General features: G+C 43.7%; 1 protein-coding gene and 2 long non-coding RNA genes across 4 annotated transcripts in view; all 3 read left to right on the top strand.

Annotated features, from left to right (window-relative positions):
* The first annotated feature begins 3,734 nt into the window (after nucleotides 1–3,734).
* On the top strand, nucleotides 3,735–6,330 carry LOC122164911. The gene is made up of 3 exons (XR_006170342.1): nucleotides 3,735–3,823; nucleotides 4,235–4,429; nucleotides 5,874–6,330. It is a non-coding gene; the product is annotated as an uncharacterized LOC122164911 (long non-coding RNA).
* Nucleotides 6,331–6,354: 24 nt separating this feature from the next.
* On the top strand, nucleotides 6,355–10,129 carry LOC122164912. Its single transcript, XR_006170343.1, has 2 exons — nucleotides 6,355–7,658; nucleotides 8,031–10,129. It is a non-coding gene; the product is annotated as an uncharacterized LOC122164912 (long non-coding RNA).
* Nucleotides 10,130–11,162: 1,033 nt separating this feature from the next.
* Nucleotides 11,163–25,163, top strand: part of PTPN4 (protein tyrosine phosphatase non-receptor type 4) — a 99,183-nt gene continuing 85,182 nt past the window's right edge. The window contains exon 1 of one of the 2 annotated variants that reach the window (XM_042827369.1): nucleotides 11,163–11,239. The gene's annotated coding sequence lies outside the window, so the exon portion shown is untranslated. Of the gene's footprint in view, nucleotides 11,240–22,471; nucleotides 22,583–25,163 lie in introns of those variants that run through there. The other variant, XM_042827370.1, reaches the window with a different exon arrangement.

Raw genomic sequence — 25,163 nt, forward strand, 5'->3', positions numbered from 1 at the left:
AGCAAATAAATAATGTTTACACAAAGCCCTGCTAGAATCATGTAGGTTTTACAGCATAGTCACACCTGAGCAGCTTAGTAATGTATGTTATGTAAATTAAAGATGTTGCTGGTGCACAGAAAGAGACTGCATGCTGTAAGTGGCAAAGCTGAATTAGCTGTACAATCCTGTGACTTGTTAAGAAGCATCCCTCCAGAAAACAGTGGTAAATGTGAATGGTTGGTTACAAATTATACTTAGAGAGTATCCTGTAAGGACAATTTTGAGCACAGATTATTTTTTTTTCTTATCTGCAGACAATTCCGAAAAACGGTATCTGTGAAAGATTCCTTAGTGCAGATATTCAGTACAGGGCTTGTGTAGCAGCTTCTGGACCACTTTTATTCTGCTAGGAAGGAATGTGAGTGGGATCCTCGTGCACTATGTGCTTGTTGGTATATGTCAGCCAGGGGTCAAGCAGGTCTCTGTTGATCTTTACCACATGAGATCCAACATCTCACTTAAGGACCAAGGGTTTCACACAGGCTTGTCTGTACTCTTTGATATCCTTACTATGTGGCCTCAGGCTGATGTGTTCTGGCTCGCCACACTGCCTGCCCTCCCTCCACTCTGTTCACTCTGGAAAGCTTTACTTCAGAGGCGCATGGCTTCCCCTCAGTACCAGTAGTGCTCTGCCTTTCCCCTCGCTCAAGGAGAAAATGAGGTGCTACTGGCAGCTCTCAGGAATAAATGGCTGCAGATTTCATGCTGAGTGCCTTGAGATTGCACTGTGGAGCTGAACAGGTTTGAACTCCGATGTGGGCTTGTGCGCTTACCTGAGCCAAGTCACACTTCTGCATGTGGTTTCACAATTAACACTTCAGTAAGCGATGGTTCAGTTGGCTTAGTTAGATGTTGGTGATTTCTGATGTAGAAGCAACCTGGGTCAGACTTATCTTAGAGGTAGGAGAGCCTGAGAGGGCTGGACTGTTCAGCCTGGAGACAAGGAGGCTGAGGGGGATCTCATCAATGTCTGTCAATATCTGAAGGGATATTTGACAATTCCTTACTTGACTTAAAATGAGGATGATGCCTCACAGAGATCCTTGGGGCCAAGAGAAAGGACAGCAGAAGGAGCACCTGTAGGAACAGCCACCTTTCAAAAGAAGGATGGAAATGCTGGCACAAAGTAAAATAGGATTCAGGGAGTTTGTGAGGCAGTGAGTGGCAAGAAGACAGTAAGTGAAAGGCAGTTGAACTGGGAGAGAAAGGGGAGGGCTGGAGGAGATAATGAGATTAGTTGCCACAAAAGCAGTGCAGTGTTCCTTTAATGTGCTACATAGAACAGATGGTGAAAGGCTGTTGAGTTTTTATATCACGGGGTCAAACTTTATGAGAGTATACATGTTCCCTGTGCTTGTTACCTGAAAGTGACATCACTTATCCAGGCCTTCTCAGGATTCATTTGCCTCTGAAATGGCAGGCAGGCATTCTACAGTAGGGGTTTGGGGTTAGTGAGATTTCCCTGGTACCTGTAGCACGTGGCTGGGGGCAGCACCATTCATTGCATGCAAGATGAAGGAATTGGCCCCGGAAGATGTCTTCCTTCCTTCCTACTGCTATTCCTATTGCTATTCAAATCCAGTTAAGCACTTTTTCTAATGTTGTGACATTTCTTTTTGATGCTTTTTTCTTGTGTAGCACTTCTAGCAGATGATTATTTGGAGCAGAAGGGTCCACATAACATTTGGGTTTTCTTCTTACAAATGACAAGAATCAGCTCCCACCCAGTGACCTGTTACAAGTCTGCCAGCAAAATCAGAAGTTAATTTCAGGTCTAGTGATGGGCCCACAACTGGATCTCTGAGGAACTCAGCAGTGCTCCCGTGTGCCATTCCCAGAGGTATGCAGAATCCCTCCAATGATACAGCCCTAATTTCCGAGGATCATTGCAAAGCAAACTCAATTTCATACAGGTTATGACCTCTTGTTTGAGTGCTCAGAGATTTGTGACCTACTTCACGACTGAGCTTTTTTGTTTGCTTTTAGCTCTTTGGATGGAGAAACTAAGAAGAGAAGCACCAGAGGACAAATGTTTATTTTTAACACTTGCTTCTCAGTGTAAGTAACTGTAGTTCTCTTGATTTTTCTCCTGATCCTCAGTAGGTCACCCATACCTCGCTATGAAGTATTGAGGGGAATGCCACCAAAATTAAATCTCTGAAACTCAGTCAATAGTCCATAGCTTAGAATAATGCTGTGTATTGTCACTGGCTAAACTGATTTAAGCTTTACCATATCTATGGAGAAGAAAGGAGAAAAAAGCAGATATTTTCCCCGCTCTGTCTCTTAATCCACCTTTCTCTATACTAATCTGAAGATGAGCTTGTGAATGGCCAATAAGGAGGCCAGGGCTCAGTGACAGACTGCTGAGCATCTGGTCTTAATCTGCTGTATATCACAGATATTTTGAAGCTCATCACAGCAGCATGTTGGGTTCCTAAAACTATAAATAATTACTTTTATAAGGCCTTGTTTCAGCTTTAACAAAACATCATTATCTATCCCAACTGTTGTCCCAGAGTAAGCTTAGATAGGCAAATTAAATATTACAGCAGGATAGGCACTGTTGTGAAGCCATGCTTTGGGATTATTTTTTGCTGGAAAGAAAGCACAGCACTGCTGTTGTACCTTAACCAGGTCATACTGAATTTTCCCCAGATCACATTTTCCCTCTTCCTAAAATCACAGAAGTGCCAGCAATTGAGCTGTAACATTCATAGCCTTTCCAAGTAGCGTGTTTTAAGGCAAGGGATTCACAGCAAGCAGACTTCAGGGAGTCTGGGGTAAAAAGGACCTGATGAGAACACAGCCCTGAGACTTCACTGAAACAGTTCTGATCCTCATTTTGCTTTGTCTACATAGAACCTCTGAGACAGATCCTGATGTATTTACTTCGTCACGTGAGGAGGGCTGTGCAGAAGTACTGGTCTGGCTCTGCTGCACCAGAAGGTAAGAGGATGCCAGTTTGTTTACTAGCAGGTGTTGCACAATACACAACACAGCTTAGGAAAGGGGCTGGCAGGCTCTGTGGGAGCCATGCCATTCAGTGCTTCCCCAGCTGGCAGGGTCAGAACCTTGCATAACGACAGGAAAATAATGCTTATCTGCGATAGTATTTGAACTGTAAATGTCATTAAAAGTAGGATCTACCATACTTCTTATTCAGTTAGGTACACAATTTTTGATTCCTAAGGTAAAGGGAAAAGAAGACTCATTGCATTGGCATATATGGTTCACTGAACTTTATATTTCATGGCATGATCTTGGTAAACCTTTCATTCATTGGGTAATTACCTGATACAGTTGCACATGAGTAACAACAGCATAGGAGCAGACTTGCTTTATCCTCTGCCACGCAGCTCCCAGAAGGATGCTGCTTTAAAGTCAGTGCAGTTACTCTAGTGGGAAATGCGTTACTCTCATCTATGCACCCCACAGATGTATGGATAGAGTAACACTATTACTGCTTTTGTTTTAAAGACTTTTTTTTGTGCTGAGTCTTCAAATTTATGTTATTTGACTCAATAAATGTTTGATGGTCTCAGTGTAGCATCTAGTGGAGAAAGGGTAAATAACAGAAAAAAAAACGAGAGCAGAAATGTGCTTTTAACCCTGTGCATTGCAGGATTTGCTGCTACCAATCTTGCTTGTCTTGCATTCACACACTGTCTCCAGTCTAAGGACAGACCCCAAGCTGCTGTACCATGGATTTTGCCCCAACCCCTGCCAGATGGGAGCTGTCAGGGATGTGGGATGTGGCGGAGGACAGTCCTGACAGAAGGTATGAGGGGAGAAAAAGAGCTTTATTTTCAATAACAAAGAACTTAGCAGAGTAAAGAACAGAGGTTTGTTTTACAATTACTTTATTCGGATGTTATTGGGACTTCATTATGTGGATAATGTCTTTAGTATCTTATGGGGAGGTGAACAAAGGAGCACAGATCCGTTCACCAAAACCTGCCTCTGGGCACAGCTGATGGTGAAGAGTCCTGTGGAAGCACCACTGCTGCAGAAGGGATCCAGCTAGGAAACTAATGATGGGGTTGCAGAGCCAGTTCCTCATGATAGGGCATGGAAATGTGCTGCCTTGGGCAGAAATACAAAGTAGATGGTAAATATGTGCCTCATTAAGGGTAGCTCCAGAGAACGCTGTGATTAATCCCAAATTATCAGAGATGCAATTTCTTTGCAGTACTCTGAGTGCCACCACTGATGCACACTGGCAAGCTGTTACAGAACATCTGTGTCAGCCTTGTGACACCAACCAGTATGTAGTACAAGATTCGAGGGTCACTGCGTTTGTCCTCACTAAATCTTCTAAACAAGATGGTGACGTGTTCAGATATGTTTACTCCTTCATCCCTTCATAGGATGCCAGCCAGGAAAGGTAAGGTGGGGGTCCTTATCTTCCTGTCTTGGTGTAGGGAGTGCCTTTGATCAGGGTGGCTCTTGGGATCACCTCTTGCAGTGCCTTTCAGCCCGTCCCTAATTACTCAGTGTTTTCCTGCTGGTGGTCCCACCCTGTGGCTCCAGCACAATCAGGAGGACACTCCTGTTTTCTGAGAACACAGGAAAGAGCAGCAAGCACCAACAAAAAACTATCTCTCATGGTCAAGTAAGTGACGCAGCTAGGGCAGGAAGATACAGACTCTAGGTTTTTACTTGGTTATGTGGAGAGGAATTTGTTCTTGTGCACTTTTGTCTATCCCAAAGGTGACTTGAGAGTTTGGCAACATTCTTGCCAAAACCAAAATTGTTCCCAACTTGTGAAATACAAAATATATTTGCATTTTAATTTGCATTCTGGTTTTTTTTTTTTTTTTTTTTTTTTTTGCTTTTTTTTTTTTTTCACTTTCATATTTCCAAGTCCCCATGACTCTTACGACTAGAAACATCAAAATTATTCTTATCATCGGTACTACTGCTGCTCGTAAATAATACATAAAAGCTAAGATTCTTAGATAATAAGCAAATTTCATGAGCTGTGGGCAGCATGAGAGAGATGCTGTAAGAATGGAGAGTTCAGATCAGATAAAAGCCACATTAAAACTGGAACTAATTGGTAGCCTCATTGTTGGTGTTGCTGGAGAGATGAAGCGATGAGCCACCCTGTCCTCAGTGTGTGGTCCCTTTGTGGCTGAGCGAGATAGGTGCAGGTAGAATAGTAGTGTGAGTGCACTACAGTGCTATCTTCACATTTTTTAACTCAGGCTATGATCAGTGGGGCTGACACTGCACTACTGGCTTCCCTGCGCCTGTTTCCCTGCTAACCCAGAAGCAAACATGTGCCTGTGCTGAGGGTCTTTTCAGAGTGTTATCCAGATAGCAGCCAGTTGCTCTCTAGTCCTCTCCTCTGCTGGCTGTTTCTGAGGCAGGACATCATCTGGGATGCTCCATCTGTACTACTTTCAGGCTACGTGTATTTTTTAAATAAGAAGGAACGCGTGCAACCATTTTGCTGTCTTGATTTGCAAACAAGTTTTTTCCCCTGATTTGAAAATGCAGAGAGCTGAATTGTGTGTAATTGATGACACTTTGTATTACAGTTAGTCTGGCCAATTCCCATCCAATCAGCCTAAACTTTCTAGCAATTTTTGCTATTTTATGACACGAACTCTGGGACTACTTCAGTAAGCCAGAAAGTGAGCATTCTGTGAATCAGGAATTCAGAACCAGCTGTACCATTCCTGGAAGAACTTAACCGGTCAAAATCTCTCTTGACAATTTTAATTACTTTGCAGTGGGGCCAGCGTGTGGGTGTACCAGGAAGCAGTTTGCACACGTTTTGTTTAGCTGATTTGCTGCTGTGCCCTCTTTTGTGTCTTTCTTAGGAAAGGTCAAATTTGGCAGTTTTCTGTACCACAAGGAGATCATTAATGCAAGGTGGAAGCAAACCATAACACTCAATAAACACTTTTATTTTTCTCTTTGGAGATATTAACTTGTAAAAAACACTTATTTTTGAAATACATCATGCTACACAAAGCAAAGAACAATGCTTTTAGGGCCAGGCTTGCATGTCTGACTATGGATTACATTGAGGAAAAGCCTTTTGCCAGTGCCTGCTGTTGGCAGACAATGTAGACCTCAGAACCTCAACAGAGGATGTGCCAGGCAGTGAGAGGTGACATATGGTCCCTCTGTGTTTCACATGAGTGAGTTCTATGCAAACTTTTGTAAAGACGCCTGTGAAAAGCAAAAGAAACCAAACACTACAATATTTTTTGTAATCCCTTGCAATAAAAGGTGAAGAGATGACAAGGCAGACATTTTCTCTGCCCCTCTTCTATATGTATTTCTGTTTCTCAAAAGGTTCCCTGATGCAACTTGCAACTGAGCTGAAATATGATAACTGTTCATCTGGACTCATTGTGGCACTTCCCTTTCAGAGCAAAGAAACAAAATGAACGAAAACAGTTATTTTACAGAGGTGGAATGTGTATTCCTTATCTACAGGGACTGCATCGACTTACAGAATATGGTGCAGCCATTGCTCAGTAAGGGCCATCTTAGCAACAGAAATGTAAATAGCATTGAGTGCAGAACGCAGCGACCTGGGCAAAGGCACTGTCTTCTTTAAAGTCACTGCTCTGTAACTTCTGGCTCTGAAGGAAAACCGTCTCAAATTCCTGAAAGGTTCTTAGAGTTCAGCCAGATACAGGGCTGAATAGAGACACTTACAGAAGGGGGAAAAATTAAAAATTAAAGCTTGGAATTGCCATGCTTGAGCTGCTCATTTCAGAACACTCTTTTTTACTTTGTAACTACAAAAACAAATCAATAGCAGAATGGAGCTAATTCCTTACAAATTGAGCCCGTCAGTACTTTTCTGCTTTCTCACTCCTCTCCAATATTCCAGGCTCCAGGACTACCTGCAAAATAGATGACAAATTCTCATTTATCGTATTTTCACTGAAATCATATCTGATGGAGGGAAGATGAACTGGGAACAATTACTCATTTCTTATGAGAATTCATGGTGAGAAGTTACAAAGCCAAGAGGCTTCAGTGGCAATTGGTAGCTGGGTTGCTTAATGAGGGACCTAGAAAAGGCAAAAACTATTTTAAAGCACAACATAGCTCAAACCAAAGTTATAGGCTTGCAGCTGAAATTACTGGGTGAGGTTCTTTGGGCTAAGTCAAACTAAATGGGCTACATGTAACTAAATGGGCATTTCTGGCTTTAAATCTATGAAAGTGGTTTGCCTAAAATAAGATCATTGTGGATCTCATCTCAAAACTTTGATCCAATGCTTTTTAAGGTTCTAAAAGTGTTTACTTGATGTTTCATTCACTGTAGTGTTTTACTGGGGCTTCTTGTGTCCAATATCCACATTTTAGGGCACAATAGGAAGCAAAAGGCATGAGGCAGAAGTCCTGCTCAGGCCATAGTGTGAGGCCATTACCTGCTGCTTGTTCACATTTCTTGGCAGTTCTACTGTTCTTTTACTGTTTCTATTTTGAAATGATTTAATGCTTCAAAATATCTTTTGGCCTCCTTTATGATGGCTTTATATTTAACTTGCCAGAATGTGTGCAGTTCCTGTTTTGGGCAGAAGAAGAAAATACCAGTATTCCACCAGTGGATGTACAGATGACATTCACAAAAGGCTCAGGTATGTGCAGTGTGTATATGGAAATGCAGCCTTGTGGTGCTTGGATGCACGTTAAAGGCAAAGGAGTTTGTTGAGAGTTGGCTGGAGGAAAAAAAAAAGGCTTAGCAAAACGTGGTCTAGGTGCTATAGCTACGTATGTTCCCTTCAGCTTTCATTCTCAGTCAGTGTATCCCTGGAAGGTTATCTATCTCTTAAATTTATATTTCAGGAGAAATACAGGCAGCCTTCAAACATGCAGCAAGTTTATTAACACAAATGATTATTACATTGCACTTTACCAGCTCATGTGGAGCCTTGTTGTACCAAGTATTGCACGAACGTGAAGTGAAAGTTGTTCCCTGCCCCAAACAAGAAATGATTCTGTCCCCACAGCTTACACAGCGCTTTGCTGAGCAAGCACTCTGAGTATTTCTGACACTGCTGCATTCTGACAGCGATCCCAAAGCCACGTTCAAGCAGGAGCTTGCCTGCCGTGCACATGCCAGCGGCACGCGCCGTGTGGGATCTGGCCAATCTGGCTGCAGGGCTGTGCCTGTGCCCCTCGGGTTTCAGTGAGCAAGGCGTGCGTGCCTCAGTGTTGTGCTGAATCAGGGTCCCGCTGTATAGAAAGTGCATCTGCCATTAAACATACATCATACTTGCTTTTAGTGCTAAGATTAAGTGCCTTGTCTCCTTCCCTTTCCCAGCTAAACTCCATTTGTGGTGAGAGTCATTCATCTTGAATTGCTTTAATGCAGTGTTTAAGTGTGTCAGCGTGGCAACAAAGCAGTTTGCATTTGGTATTTCAGTGAGACATTAAAAATCCCATTCACATTTTTAGTATGCGTTTCTCTCACATAAATTACCACAGCTTGGTTGGCAGGTCCTGAGTGAGTAATAAGGGTTTTGGCACAAACACATACCACAGATCTGCTAAGTAAAGGAAAATCTTTTGTTTGTTCCTACTTTTATACCAGAGTCGTGAGGCTTAACTTCTAGCAAATGTTTTCACTTGTGTTTACTGGCAGTACCTTACTACTCATTAAGATAACAGATCCCCCAAAATGTAGCAGTGATGATACAGATCCATCCCCATGCACCTGTGTGCGTATGAAGCTGTGGCCACATGAACCAGTTATGCAGCAGGCACTTTTTATGGCAGACTGTAGCAAAAAAATTGCTCTTTGATGTCAGAACAACCCCTGAAAGAGAAGCAAGCTGAATGCAGATCTTACGTATGAAAGGATTGTGTTCTCTTTCTGGTAAGCAATGATGGAGTCATGCTGCAGTCTGCTTGCTTTCTTTCATTCATGATTCTGGGATGCGGTCACTCAGTGTTTAACAAGTCGTAATTCTGCAAAGTTCTCCTGTACTGAAGTCCGCATTGCAAGGTGAGAGGAATGTCTGTATACTAGTATCTCGCCTTGCCAATTTGCTCCATTTGTGCTGTAAGGTCATGAATTGGAGAACTTAGTTTAGTGTCTATTTTTAAAGCACTCTTGCAGCGTAGGCCTGACCTGAGCATTCAGCGGGACTCTTCTACTGACTTTGAATGGAGCCCTCTGTAAGCGATGCTTGTCAGGGCTGATCAGGTAACGTGAGGAAACAGCTGCAAAGTGCCCAGCCTTCAGGATCTGTGTGTCTCACCCATTAGCAAGACATGTCTGTTAGTAACAGCTTGAAGTTACATTTGCTAAATAAATACTGTGCAGTTCTGCAGTTATATCAAGTATTTTGGGTTGTTTCTCTGTTACACTGTATAAAATATTGATATTCTCAAACTGAACACTGCAGTATATTTGTCATGATCCAGGTATGAGTAAGGAATTATACAGAAATGTGAGAGCTGCACTTTGAAGCTTATGTGCAAATGGATTAAATCATATCTATGCAACTTGTGAATAAATGCATGATCTGAAGGAGAATTTTCAAGAAACCAAGGTAACTCTGCAGCTAAGGATCTCTAATGCATAGGACAGCGTATTCTGTCTGCTGCTGCTGCTGCTGGCAGTATTTCAGAGCTGCAGAATTTGGATATTGGACGTGTCTGGATTCAAACACAATGGGTTTGTCAGTACAACTGCAGGCCATGGGGCAGTCCTGTGCTTCAGTGCTGGAGAATGGGAGCAGCTGGGAGCTGGAATGATTAGCCAAATAAAACGAAGGGGTACGGCTGCTTTCTAGAAATAAATTGGGAGTAAACGCGCAAAGTGGAGGGCTATGGAAGCAAAGGAAGAGAACTGGCACAAGAACAAATGGGTATGAAATGAGTGGGAATAAATTTAGGCTGGATACATAGAGGTTTCCAAACTTCAAAAGGACATGATTTTAGAAAGCTTCCTAATTAGAAGAGTGCATGCAAACTCCCATAGCATTATTATGCACTTGCTATTTAGGAATTTAATTGTGAAATCCAAGAACTCGTTCCCTACATGCCCATTACTTGGTCAAGTTGTGAAAGGCTGTGCTTTAATAAACGGAGATTAAAGAAATTTCTAACCAACCACGTTTATGCGTATTATAAATGATCACAGTGCTCTGTACAACAGCGGGATGAGGCCGGGCGTACCCCGTTAGGACGGCCCCGCTCTCCCAATCTCCTCCCGCCCTGTGCGCCGCCAGGGAGGCAGCCCAGAGCCCCGCGGGCAGCGGGACGCCACCGGGAGCGCCTCGGACAGCGCTCAGTACCGCGTAGCGCAGCACGCCACGGCACACCGCTGGTGACTGACAGCTCCGACTGCCAATCCGCGCTCCAGCACGGAAAAGTCGCACCGCCCACTTCGATTGATGGTAGACCCATCCAATCACTTTGCGGAACAGGCACCCAGCCCCGCCCTCCCTCTTGCAGGCGGAGCAGCTCGGCCAATCATAAAGAGGGTGCGCGACAAAGTCTCGCGAGTTTTCCTAGCTTACCCCCTCGTTTCGCCCCCCACTCTCACTGTGCCGGCCGCCAATTAGTGACTGCGCAGCCGCCATGTTGGTTGCTATGCTGCCGCTACTACCCGCATGAGGCGGGAGGGCGGCCGCACGGGGAGGCGGTGCCGATCCTCCTCCCGCTCCCCCCTCGCTCCCCCGTCCGTCCGCTCCCCCACCGGCAGGCAGGGCGCCTCGGCGCGGCCCCGTCGCCTCCCCGCTGCCTGCCGCATCCCGGCTGCCGCTCCGCGCGAGGCGGCGCCGCGTCCCGTGTGAGGGACGCTCTGCCGCGAGGAGCGGGGGAGGGAGAAGCCGGACGGGGCTCCGCCGCTTTCTCTCCCTCCCTCCTTCCCTCCCTCCCTCTCGGGCTTCCCCGTCCCTCCCCCCGCCCCTCAGCCGGTCCCTCGGCCCAGCCGCCGCAGTACGATGTGGTCCTCGCCGCTGCGGCTGGGCGCGGGGCGGCTGCTGCGGCTGCGGGCGCCGTTGCCGAGGCCGCGGCCGGGCCGGGCGCTGCGGGGGATCTGAAGGCGGTGCGGGGCGTGCGCGTCTCAGCGCGTGCCCGGGCGCGCCCCCGCGGCGGGGGTCGCGGGGCAGCGGCGGCGAGCGCAGCCCCCGCGCCTCTCTCCTCCGCGCTCCCGCGGCCGCCCCCTTCCCCGCTCCATCTGCAAGGACGTGGCTGTTATATGAAGGTAAGGCGGGCGGGGGGCCGCGCGACGCCGTCACCCCCGGCGAAACCCTCCTTCCCCCCTCGCCGTTGCGGCTCGGGAGCCCGGCTCCTGCAGCCGGGGGCCCTGCGGGACGGCGGCGTAGCAGCCGCGGCCGAATTACAGCCCGAAAGTTGGCATCGCTGCGCTTTCTAGGCACACGCAGGCACGTTGCTCCGGATAGGGACGGGGAAACGCGGTCGTCGCGTGGCTCCGGTCCGTTTTCAGTCTCTCCCTCCGGCAGAAGGGTTGTATAACCAACCGCACGTACCCGGCTGAGGGACGCTCCTCTCCTCCCGCGCTCCCCAGCAGCCGCTGTCGGAACGCCGTGCCTGCCGTGTAGGCGAAGCGCTGGCGGCGTCGCTCCGTGCCAAGACGCGCGCGCGGCTCAGCTGTGCGGTACACGCGGCTGAACTTCGCGCTGCCGTTTGCGCCCTGCAAGGTTTCGGGGTGGCCGCGCGGTGGTTGTTTCGGCTGGGACACGGAAAACATTCGAGTCGGTTGTGTATTACAGAGGTGCTAATGGGTTTCAGCTGGAGGTTCGCTGTCGGAGGGCGGCGTGCGCATGGATTTCTCGTCCGCGGGTATCCGCTGCCCTGAACTCGACTCGGTGCGCGTGGGGAGGCACCGTGCCGGCCGTGCGCTGGAGGCAGAGCGCTGCTTTCTGCTCCTGGAGCCGCCGCTGCTTTCGCGCACACGCAGACATCCGTGTGTTCGTCACGCCGCCGATGTGTGCTGCAGGGGCACGTGAACGAGATTAGAATTGGCGAAACTGGCTTCTTGTTAGATGTGGATATTGAAGGGAAGTTCTGCGGTTCGTTGCCTGAATGTAAAATACTTCGTATCATAATCTTACGGATGCCATTTTTTTCCACAATGGATTTCTTGCTTCACTGACCTAAAAGTTGTTTTTACATCTTGGCAGAACTTAGTTTGCGCTGTGTTGATAAAATATGGTTCTGGGCGATGAGCTAACGTGCACGTGTTTGTTTGCATTTCCCAGGCACGTTTAGGTTGTACGAACTCAGAAATGTAAGCGTTGGTCTGATATCTGAAGATAACTTTGTTGTCATTGCAGTTTCTTGTTGATGTAATTTTTATTAAATGTTTTTATTTGTAGGTTGTTTTTAAACTCAAGCGTTGAAATATAATTGTGTTTTCTTCAAAAGCAGAAGTACATTAATATTTTACCTCCTAGTACGCTTTCCTTGTCTTTGCTGTGAAGTTTGCTTGCGGTCAGATTCACCTCCTTAGGGTTCACTTCAGTGATTATTTCTTGTTCAGTACAGTTTTCTATGTAAAGCATGGCAACAAATGAGATTTAAATTCTGTTGTCCTGCTAAAGCCTAATTTAGGTTGTGCATAGCGATATTGATTGAACACCCCTGCTAAAAATACTGCTAGGGCTGGGTGTGCTTACAGTGTTGTCACAGGGGAGTGGAGGCTGTGCTGGGTATCTGGGAACAGAACGAAGGGCTGATTGTTTGCAGCCACGGTAGAAGCAAAATCCTGTAATCTTCCGAGTAATTCTAGCTGCTCAATTGAGTGGGTGAACTCCCTGTAATGAATAGAGTTCATTTGGTACTACTTACATGTCATTTCCATTAGCATATTTTGAAAATACGGTCAGCCAATACCTGTGTGCATCGCTTGGCTCCGTTCCTGCAGTGACCCCTGGTTGGGCAGAGGGACCAGCAGCCGAACCGGAGCCGGACTCCACTGTTTGTGGGTACTGCGCCAATGCTTACCAGGAACACTGGCTGCCTGTGAATGTCGTGTGCTCTGTCGGTTACCCCATGTGTGTGTGGCGTGTCACACTGGCTTCCCTGAATGCAGAGAGCCATGTAGTTGGCACCACAGCAGCCTGTTGTGGCAGTGGGATGGGACTGTTCTGTGAAAGTGAGGAGTTTCTGTATGGCTTCTTCCTCTTTTATCCCGATGCTACTAGAAGATTTCGACTATTGTTTGGGGGCTGTGTCTCACTGTTATCCCTGGTGAGTTATCTTAGAAATGCTTTGCTGAATGTACGCAGACAGAAGTTCTCTGTCACTTTATGCTTGCATTTAGAAAGTGGAATATGTTCTACAAACATCTTCTGGAAAACTGAATGCAAGTGGTAGGCTTGAGGAAACTGGAAGGGGTGGCATTTCAGAATGGATCCCTTGGTCCTGACCTGTACCTGGGAGCAAATCTGGAACACTTGCTTGCAGCACCCAGACATTTGTATGAGGCAGGGGTGCAGTGTCTTTTGAAAATAAGGGTGAATGAAAAATGTTGCTCCAGCTTCTCAGTTTATCAAAACAATTAAAATGAATAGCAGACGTGTGCCATTTTTCTTCTGTCACTGTTAGATTATTTCTCTTAAACTAAATGATTTTTGCTCTGTCTCCCTGGCCCTTCCTGCTTCCGTTGATTATCTGCCCTGCTACCCTACTGTTGTGCCCTGTCCTCTGGCAGCTTACCTTTGGTGACCATCACATGAACACTGTGCCTTCACATCCTGGATTTTGTGTCACGTCTCTTCCATTCTCACCAATTGTAAGAGTGGTCAAACAAGATGCTGTCAGCAGATGGTCTACTGTTTGTGTTTTGTTTTTAATACCATGCTTTCCCTGTGGTGCTGCCACTTTTCATGAAATGGTCTCACGGGTTTTATTGTGCTTCAGCCTAAACAACCGTAAAAATGGTTTTTGTGTGTGCATAACATGGGCTTATTTGGAGTGGACAGAAGGAAGTGAGAAGGTAGTGCAAAAAGGGGAGGGGAGGGGAGGATGCTGGGGCAGGAGGCAGAACACAAAGAGCGCAGCAGCCGCTGATGGGTGACAGCAGGTCTCCGCTGCCTGGGCCAGCTGTTCTCATACGCTTGTTTGGGTACAGAGCTGGTTTTCCTTCAGGGCTTGTAATCCATTGACACAGCACAAGATAGTTTATGCAGGTTTCTGAAAGCCTCTTGAATTTCCAATATTTTGAAAATTTCTGAAAGTTATCTGATATATTTTACTGTATAATTACGTATCAGAATCTCCATTCTTATTTTGGAGAATACCACAATGTTGCTGTTCATAACTTACAACGTAATTACTTCAAGTTTACAGCAGTTACAGTGTTCACAGAAGTTTTATTGGTGTGTCGACATACAAGAATGAGATGTCTGGATTGGTTGAGGAGGATATGGCTGTTTTATGGTGGTCTGTGCAGATGGTATAGGGTCTCTCCCACTGTGTTCTATAGAATGTTACCACTCGCTATCAGGTAAATCAGACAGGCACAACTAAATGACTTCTTGTCTGATGTGTGAGAATTGAACCAGCTTCTAATTCATTGGCTTTTGCACCTTTAGAAAAGAAATAGTAGGTGATGCAATTAGACCTCTGTTTGCACACTTGGCACTTGCAATTACTCCTTGGAGAAGTTGTAGGGAGGCTGTTGAATGACATGCAATTCTTTGTGAGTGGTTCTTGAGATATTGCCATCTCTGCTGCTCCATGAGGAAGGGAGAAGCAGCTGGTATCCATTCATAAATAAGCAGTCTTTTAATTATGAGTACTTATGATCTTTGAAGAAGAATGCTTTAGGAAAGAGTGTCAAACTGGGGAGTGAAACAACAGTTGCCACTGAGGGATTCTCAGGCCATCCATCAGATGGGGGCGATAAATGAAATGGATAATGCACTGTGGTGATGTGTGTGCTCCCATTGCTGTTCCGGCCATCCCTCATCTTCTGCAGGGTCAGCTGCTGGGAGAAAGGCTGAGCTATTCTGTGTGACCAAAGGGCCTGCATCTTCAAATGGAAATCAGTGCCTTGCTGCTCGAGATGAACATTTCCGTACCTGAATTCTTTTAGTCTAGAATCGTGTTGGAGAAGATTCTGGTATTTTGTCAACTTGGGATTTTTACCTTTAATAGCAAATACTCAGTGATTTTTAATTGAATGCTGAAAACCTGCTTATAGCTGATGCTGCTTTTAGGATGTTCTGATGTGGAGGCCCTGCTTGCATGATATTTTGCTATTTTGTGTGATAATTTTCATAAACTGTTACTTAAAAAACAATCCTTTAAACATAGGCTCTTAGCATTGCTTTCGTAATGCTTAGTATGAGTAACAACACAGTACAGTTTGGTTTTGTGTTCATGAACTGTGTGTGGGTTAAATGTATTTTGTGTCTAAAAGATGAGTAACTTTTAAAGTGGAATTCTGTAACTGCAACAGTGGAACTGCATCGCTGTGATCAAAGCTACGCTACAGATGTTTTCTGATGGGAAAGTTGTTCTCAGAATAAGTCTTATCAATTTTATTTTTCAGTTTTGTTTGTGATTATCTTCTTAAGATGGCATCAGTCAGGTTTAAAACCAGAAATGGAAGCTGTAGGAGACAGCTCTCCCTGGAAAGTAGAGCTGCTGCTGGGAGCAGATAGGAGCCTGCTGTGATGCTTTGTCTCTGAGACGTGGGAGCGTACTTTGTGTTGGGAGAAGGCTGCCACCAGGATTCCTGCCTTTCCTTTTGCCAATGGAAGGTGGCTCTTGCAAGTAGCCAAGCGTGTGGATCTGATGCACTGAATAGCTGTGTTTTATAAAAGAACAGATTCGAGCGTGACATTCAGAAGCTTGTGTTCCCTCTTGTCTGTGCCAGTGGAGATCCAGGCTGGAATGTCATGGAGATTTTGTTACTTCCTCTGGCTCCTGAGGTTGAGAAATGGTCACTTTCCTAACAGCACACAGAAATACACCAGTCAGTTGGAGTGCAGTTATGTGTTACCAGCAGTGCTCCAGGTCTGGATGAACAGATAATTTCCTGATGCTGTTTTGTCAGTATGTTGTTGTAAGCCCTTCCAAACGTTTGCAATCCGGAGAAAATCATTCAATGTAACACTAAAAGTTGCTGCTAGAAGAAATAAGTCTTTTGAAAGTGGTTCAAGTGAGTTGTGATACTCCAACACGCAATGTTGATCTCAGGGTCAGAAGAACATGCTTTCCCAGATCTTGCAGCTGTGATTTGGTGCATGGTTTGGTGATTTTGCTTTAAGGAACACAACAAAATCATTTTGGAGAGCAAAACACAGGGTAAAAATGGGTTTTTGTCACTAGCTTTGTAGAGAAACCAGAAAGGTTTTTTTTAGGGGGGGGATGAAGGGAGGGGAACCTGCAGTCTTTTCTGCTTTGGCTTTGGAGGGAGTTAAAATCAACATCTGTCACTTTGTGTCTGTCTGTCGTGGTACTTACAGCAAACTCCTTTGGTGTCATCTGAAAAAGCAGCGTGACGTTTCTCTCTGTGGTATGTATGTGGGGCTGAAGCTGGGCAGCACCGAGGGGCGATGCCACTGCTGCTCTCAGGTCACCTTCTGCCGTCCAGCGGTGTGTCTGCACTGCTCTGCAGCTCTGTGTTGGATCTCTGAGCTGTGTGCAGCCTCAGTGCTGCCCCTGATTTGCTTTGGTCAGTTTCGTTGTAGTGCCCCTGTTTAGAAAAGTTGTACTTCAGGAGCAAGGAGATGTATTAGTTATTTTTACTTCTTAAAAATGAAATTTTGCAGAAATTGGCATATGCATTTTAAATCCTCGTGGCCTGTAGCTTCCATGCTGTGCACTTCTATTAAGGCTTTTCTTGAAGAGGTTTTCTGCTTTTTGGGGAAGGCTGCTGTTGGATTGACGCCCTTGTCTGCTTTACAAGTTGCACACAAATGAGAAAGTAGGTTAGTTTTGGAAACCCTAATCTGCAAATAATACTTTCTCTGTTTAAGGTATGCATGTTGCATAAACTGCATGGATGTGTTGGCTTTGTCTGAGCCTGGATGATGGACCTGGGAAGCTGGGAAAGAAGGAGAACTTCCTCTCAGTGCTTATGAAAGGTTTACGAAAGCGCGGTTTATATTTTTTGTTTAACGTCAACAAATAATGTCATTATCTCATGGGAGGTTTCTGCTGAAATAACTGTGGTATATGCAGCCACAGGAGGTGGAAACTAAAATCCAGCAGTGATTGAACAAGGGAATAGGTCAATCAGCAATACCACAGACTGGTACCTTCCAGTTACTCTAGCATTTCTCTTGTTTCTGTGTTCTTGAATTGAAGTGTTTTGGTATATAAACTTGGGAATTAATTTCATTTTGTCAGGAAAATGTAACGTTCTTTGCTCTGCTTTCCCGCGTGTTCTGACCTGCTTACGTTTCTTTGGTCGCTTTCACCCATCAGATCTGCCAGTGCTTCAGGGGCTCAGGGCAGTGGTGGTGCTGTGCCTTTCTCCCTGCTCCTGCTGTGGGTTGCAGGCCTTTGTTGGCAGCCCCAGCTCGGTGTGTGTGCTGGGCAGGGCAGGGTGCAGTGGGTGCCCTCTGCTCCTTTGTAATGGCACTTCTGGCTTTGCACAGTCCCTGTGTGTGACTGAGACTGGATTGTTTTCTAATTTCTCCACAGTTAAGTAGGTTTTGTTGGGTAGAATAACTCATGCAATAAATATATGAATTAACTCTGCTTTCAAGATCATGCCACAGAGAAAGCTAAAAGAGATACAATAAGAAAATGAGGCATGGGTAATCACTAAGGGTATATACAGTTACACTTACAGCAGAATTCCTCTGGAGAAGACTGAAAAAATAGGCTGAAAATTAACATCTGACAAGAAGTCCTCTAAGAGGAAATTCCTCCAGGAGAACTTAATTCTTGACATTAATTAAATGAAAGATTAGAAAATCTCTAGATAGCTGTGAGCTATTTAATAAAACTGAAGCAAGCAATTAAAATACTCAGTTTTAGTTACCAGCAGAGGCATTGCCTCCTTCTTGTGGTCTGGTTCTGTTGTTGTACCCCCCAGTGGAACTTCTGTGCTCCCTCCTTTTACAGGAAAGCTATGTGTGCAGCTCATTATTGCCGGGTGTTTTTGCAGAAGGATTTCAATAAAAAAGCATCCCTCTCTGGGTGAGGATGTTGTGGATAATAACTTGTTTGGCATTGGGAACACACATGTGGTCCTGAGAAAGTAGAAATAAAAGTGCTTTGTAGGAATTATACTAATGAGATGTATGTGAGAATAGCTTGAAAGAGGAACTTGATTAACATCTGAGACTGGAGCTGACATTTAGCCACCTTTGGATAAACCTTACACTGCTGATAAAACTGCTCTTTCTTTCTCAACCTTCTGGTTTCTATTTCTGCAGTATAATGACTTAAGCATTTTTCAGTCCGTCTGTTCAGAATCGAAGCTGCCATCGTTCAGTGGAGTTGTGGTGCCACAAGTGAAAAGAGGAAGGTACAAAAGAGGAATCTTTGTGTTCCAACTGCTGCTATTATATGCAGCTGCTTCAGAATAGGATGCTACTAAAGTCATTAGAGTGCTGTGCTGAAGATTCTTTCAGAGGTGCTCATTGCCTTCCTCTTACAGTTCTTGAGAAAATAGATGTGATGTTCAGCAAAAATGAAGGCAGATTAATACAGAAGCTTCTGAAGGTAAACTTCTTTATGCTATTCTATTTTTCAGTTGAAAACATAAAACCTCATTCTAAAAATGTGCTTTCCAAACTTAAATGACAGTAATTACTAGTCAGGAAAAGCCATAGTCAACCCTTTTCCTTTGGCAGTGCATGAATATCTTTATAACATTTAACATTAAAAACACAATCGATTGTTAGGTTTTAACACAAATGCTAAAAGGGAAGAGATGCCTTTCCTAATGGCTGTTTATTGTATTAATAGTAACTGTGCATCTAAGTGGGGGGGGGGGGAAAAGCCAACAACAAATGTTGACTAATAATTATCAAAACAAATCAGCTTCATTCTTGTTGTAGCTTCCAAAGCATGGAAATAGGTTTCCCCTTTAGCCCGCTTTGCTGCGTGCGGTACATAGAAAACAAGCCATGCTTTGAAGGCCTCACATCTCTGCAGTGAGGGTGGAGTGGAGTTCCTCGTGAGATGGCGGACCCAGCTCCTTCCAGTGCCCTGACACTGCCTCAAGGTGCGTTAAGAATTGACAACAAAAGGAATGAATGCATGTGAATGAAGGCATTAGGGACCCCAATCTCAGGCTTTTCATGCATTTCCTGTCCTTGCAGATCATTATTAGGAGCACATATATAGTAAGCATTGTTAATAAAAACTGTTGTGACCTAAAATCAGTAGGGAGTTCTGTTTTGAGAAGTATGTTTCTTAAGTGTCTTTGATCTAATTGTTGCATATTGCATATTTAGATATATCTGTACACATGCTGAATAAAATAGTTTCATCCTGATCTCTAGTAGATAAAAGGATGGAGTGACAACACTTCAAAATCTTTAATAGCCAATTCATATTTTACAGCAGAACACCTTTCAAGAGTATGCTAAGAGTTTTGAAACGATGTTAGATGAACAGATCCCCATCTCTTGCTTCCAATTTGGGAGTGACAGGGAAATGTATCCTGTGTATTGCTGTTGTGTTACAGGTAATCATTTCCACCAAACAGCATCTTACATGCATGTACGTCAGGAAAAAAAAGTTGAAAGTTTTGCTGACCTTCTCAAACTTCTTTTGGCGATGCTGAGCTTTCCATTTATTTTGTCCCTTGTTTAACAGTTTTTTTGTGTGTGTTTTCAAAAGCACTTCCATTCACCATTCAAGGGATTCAATAGAATTCTAATAGGAACGGCACATAAATAACTACAGAGATCAATGCTCCAATTCAGCCAAGAGTTTTTTTTGTGACTTCAAAAGCCACAAGAGCATTTATTATTAGAAACACACAATTGACTTTTCTTGTATTATCATTTTGCATGGTGATTTGGTTTTTACCACCACCACAAGATGTTCAACAGTTTCATTTGAAAATGATGTATTTACATCCTGCGTTCCACAGTGGTTTAATTTTTAATCTTTTCTGTGGAGCCACATTCACATCTGTGTGCATGTTCAGCGCTCTGCAAAGATCCAGCAAAATATTCACTCGGAAATTTTTCCTCAAAGGTCAACCAAATGTTAAGCACAGTATCCTATTTGTGTATTGTAATGAAAACTGTGAAAGAAATTTTTGAAGTATGAGTTGCTGAATTAATTTTTGTATTTCCGACTGTATTTACGGAACTCATGCAATGTACGGCACACCCAGAACTGTTCCTGAGGCTTTCTCCTGCCCTCAGAGGTTCAGCCCGTGGCTGTCAGGAGCTGCCTTTGCTTGCAGTAAGACCAGTGTTGGTCTTACTGCACTGGGAGCAGGCTGAGGGAGCTCCCACAGACCTGGTCCTGGGATACTGGGTGGGCTATAGAAAGCCAGATGGCCTCACTGAGGTACTTTCAGCACTCTAAAGTTGATTCTTTTTTTCTGTAGGAGCAGTTGGAGATGGCTAATAGGGAAAGTATGGTGTGAAACCCAGCTGTGGCTTCAGTCATGCTGGCTGCCTGGGAATGTGGCTTTTGGGCAGTTCCTGTGTGCCACTTGAGGCAGGTAATGGTATGGTTTTATCACCTTGGGTGGAGTGCATACCCAGGGGGAAGTGGAGCTTTGTTCTGGTTGTCAGGAGAGCGTTTGTACATCAGTGGGTGTTTCCTGCGTTGATGTTTTGGTTTTCACAGTTGCTAATACTTTGGAAAATGAAATCAAGTTACCAATAAGGGCTTCTAGATGGCAATAGCCTTCCCTACGCCCTCCGATTATGTGATCCCTGCTCACCAGCCAGTCCTATGCTACAAGAAGAGGATGCAGCTGGGGTTAGGAGTTGCTTTTTGAAGTTTTAGTTTTGGAGGAGGCTGGTGCTGATACTTCCCCCACCACTGCGCCAGTGACCTCTAGACAGTGATCAGCAGTGCGGTCCTGCACAAGCTTGTTCTGACTGAGAAATGTTTCTATCGGGGAGGTGAGGAAGCAGTGGGGCGTCTCTGGTCTTCTCTCTCCTAACAGTTGGAGTGGTAAGATTACACAGGTGATACTTTTGGTGCACCTTGAGAAAGGCATTGATTGTGGTGAGGAGGAAGAGAGGCACTGGTAGGGCATGGTGAGAGCACAGCTGGTAACACACAGTGCCATGACTGCAGTTACGTTAATGCTCAACAGGTTTGTTATCACATAGAAATACACGCATTTAAGATTTGAGTGCTGTTGTAGTGTTATCTTAAGTGATAAAGGAAGTGAATTCAGACATGCTCTTAGTTCCTCAAAGTTCTTCCCCATTTCCTTTTACCGCTTCAGATTGCATTTGAGTCAGCTGCTTTCAACTTGACACTTATGTCATCCAGACATCTGCAATGTTAGTGTGCTAATGTCTGCATTTCAGCTGACTGATAGGTACACCAAAGCCTATCTTATTTTGTCATTGCAGCATGAAGCTTCTTTTTAATTTCCCTGGCTGTTCAACATTTAAGGAAACAGGATAATAGAATATTGCTGGCATATGTTAGCCTGATGTCAGAAATCTGTTTAACATGGCTTTCTTCCTGAAAATGGCCATTTCGTTCTGTAGCCCTTCCTCTATACTCATACTTGATATTTAACTAGAGTCTAAGCTGGAGTCAAAGAAATAAAAATGGGCATCTACAAATATACACATATTCATATATATATATATACACACACATTCTTAGAGAAGCTTGGTTCTTTTAAGGGATGTGATAGGCTTGTTGAATCTTTCTGAAAGAAAGCATTCGTGTATTTTAGATTTGTGTGGATCTTCTGCTTCTTTTATGTCAGTGAGCAAGACATACAAACTGTACACTGTATGTTGTTGAAACCAGGCATTATCCGTTCCCTCTTCCATTGCTTCTTTTCTGTAGCCAACCCTAAATGCCTCAGGGAAAAGGATGACAGCATCTGGCATTTGTTTTGAGTGCAACGAAGAGAAAGGGAAAGAAAGAGGTAAAAGATGGGGAAGATTGGAAAAGAAACAGTCTTCTCAGCCATTGTGGGTAGTTCCCCAAAAACCTGAGGCATGGAATTATTAAAACTTGCTGCTGGTATGGAGCAATGTAGATTTTATTGCTCGATGCTGCATGCTGTTTTATAGTTCTGCCCAACACGTAATCCGTTTTACTGAACATCGTTTCAAACTGGCTGAGGCTCCTTAACTAAGCCTGTTTATAGAACAGGTGGTTAGAAATTTACTTCAGAGACAAAAATATAGTCCTAAATTTAGACTAAATTCTTCCCTGGCCACTTCATTTACTCTATTTTGTACTTACCGTTCTGTTTGCAGAAGTGCTTTCTTCTGCCTGACAGTTTGTCTGTGGGAGTGCTGCTGTCCTCTGTGTCAATTATTTTAAAAAAGTAATATCTAATTGATGTTAGATGTGGAGCTTCTTGAAAAACATTGCACCAGCTATCTATGGAGAAGAGATTAATCATGCTTCTAAGTTCTTGCGGACCATTAGACCTTCACTTCAGGTAACATAATTGATTTTTTTTCTGTATGTTGTGATTATTGGACTTTTTAAGATACTTCATTTTTGTACTTCTTTGTGCTGAAACAATCTCTTGGCTGTTCTTAGTCGATCTGCATATTTTTGGAGGCCTTATCAGCTAATCTGTTTGAGGTTTTGCAATACGAAGTGACATGAGAGCAGACCTTCATCTACCCTGTGGGCTGTGCGCCTGACTAAGCATCCTCATATGAGGAATTCCCTCTCTACAACAGCATGATGTAGCTGGTTTATATTTGTATCTTATGACCTGCTAAAAATATTCATTCCTTCCCATTTACCTTCTATGATCCTCTTCAGCAGAATTGATGTCTGACCAGTTTGTATGCTACTCTGTATTGTTGTAGTTGATTACTCCTCATTGACAAAGCACAGAAATTGTCAGAACTTGCAGAAGAAATGCATGCTTTTCAGAAAACAGTCTAAATTTTTAAGAATAAATGTTGGTCTTGTGATCTGAAAGCACTGATGTCACTTCATAAAGTTTTTTTTTCCTAAATTTATGTCTGTGTTACTTTGAATGTAGTGGATCTTAGGGTTAGTAAATCATTAAATGTAATAAATCCCTGAATGCACTGCCTGTGAGGGGTTATTTAAAGGTGAAAACTGTTGGGATCAGTAGAGAAAACATAAATTGGATCAGAAGCTGACCATATAGAAGACTACAAATGACTATATTGTATGAGCAAGTAACAGGATAGAGAGATTATTTATTAGTCATGCTCTTCAAAAATCAGTCTTTAAATTAATTCTGTCTCATTACATTTACTAATAACCTTGGTGCAAGAAGTGTGCACGTTCTTATTAAAAGCTGTAGACGACCCAGTTCAGAAAATTGAGTGTTTTGAGGACTGGATTATTCTGTAAGGAAAATGAGAAGCTCATGGATTTGGACATTCAAAAGTGAGCATGATTTAATAATACAAAATCAAGTATTTAAGACATAAGGATTTTTTTTTTTGGGTTTAGCAATTGCACTGGTAGTAATTCAAGTCACTGTTCCCAATATGAAGAATGAGCAAGGCTCAGCTGGCCACTTGTCATGGGTGCTTTGCTGTTACTGTCGCACTCAGCCTGTGCTGGTAGATGGGTTCGTGGCTGATTTGGTAGCAGCAGAGAACTGGGGAGTTTCATCCACAGCACCAAGAAGGGGAACTGCAAGTGCATGGGAGAGAAAGCTTCAACACAAGGCTTGTTCATGTTCTTTTGTAAACCTGTTGAGATAGAGTGTGGTAGAATTCATTACAGCTGGTAGAGCATAGAGTTAGGATGTTTTTTTAAAGTATGCTCAAGCAATTATCTTCTAAGAAGTGTACTGATTTTTAGAGAAGTTGGTGATCTCACCTAATTGTTTTCCAGGCCTTCCTTAGTGTTGTATGAGAACGCGCCTGGAAACAAATGTCCTTCTTTGGGAGCTTTGAAGTATCTTAATTTTTAAAAGGAGTTATGTGAGTGGGATCCCAATTCATAAGACACATTTACCATTTAAGTATGAATATTAGAAACTTAATAGTGAGTACTCTGAATAGGTATACTGGTTTACTGGGATGGTGCCAATAAACTGAAATATGGCCTCTTAAGTCAGGAGACTCGTGCTGAAATCAGCTGAAGTCATAAGAAAAAATGTGTTGGTTTTTTTCCCCATTTCTCACGAAAAGAATGCTGCTAGTCAGTGCTGTGCTGGTGTGATGGGACAGACAAAAGGGAACATGTGGTTCTGTCAAATAGCCCAATGTAGTAATGCAGCTAATTACATCTTGCTCTTAACCTTTATGTCCTAGTTCAGATTTCCAGTGCTCCAGTGGAGAGAAAAAAAAAAAGGCAAAAACCTCATTTGTCTCTCAGCAATTTATGTAATTTTACTTCTTGTGAGACAGATAATGTCTGTTAAAGACTTAAACACGTTACGCTGTGGGCTGATCTGTCTCTCCTTAAAAACACATTTTAGTTTTTTAGTGCTACCTGAATCGTGTGTTGTAAACTCTAAGAAATGGAATGCTTTTGATGGTTTGTATATGTGTTGTGTATACCAACAGGGTCTCACATGGACCTTGCACGTTTTAGTTACTTGCTGAATTGTGTTTTCAGTTTCTGTTCTGCTTGTGTTTTGTCTCATCTGAGCTTGTTTGGCTTAGATCTATTACAGTATACATATTAAAACAAATGTACAGGATTTGTCTGCATAGGAAATTGTTGTAAAACAAAATTCTGCTAACAAGCAAAATCATTATTTCAAGCTTAGTGTACTCATGGTCATTCTCATTCACTATCGAATGTCCAGTTCATTTGGTTGAATTCTTTCCTGTGGTGAAATAAAATCAACCTTATTATTGAATAAGTGGGTGCTGTTTGGGGTTATGTCAAGGAGGGAGGTCAGGAAGAAAAGAGAAAAGATGTGCTAGATTTTCAGTGAATGGTACTGAGAACTGAGCATCTGAATCTCAGGCTTTTTGGGAGAAACCTTTTTTTCCTTCACCCAGGAAAAGGGTTTTGTGGAGTTTTCTATGAATCTTGAACATCTTAATAATCAATTGTATGGGAACTGC

The sequence above is a fragment of the Centrocercus urophasianus genome, unplaced genomic scaffold (assembly GCF_019232065.1).
Source record: "Centrocercus urophasianus isolate 14NV4802_14NV808 unplaced genomic scaffold, USGS_Curo_1.0 seq_28, whole genome shotgun sequence".
Taxonomy (NCBI): domain Eukaryota; kingdom Metazoa; phylum Chordata; class Aves; order Galliformes; family Phasianidae; genus Centrocercus; species Centrocercus urophasianus.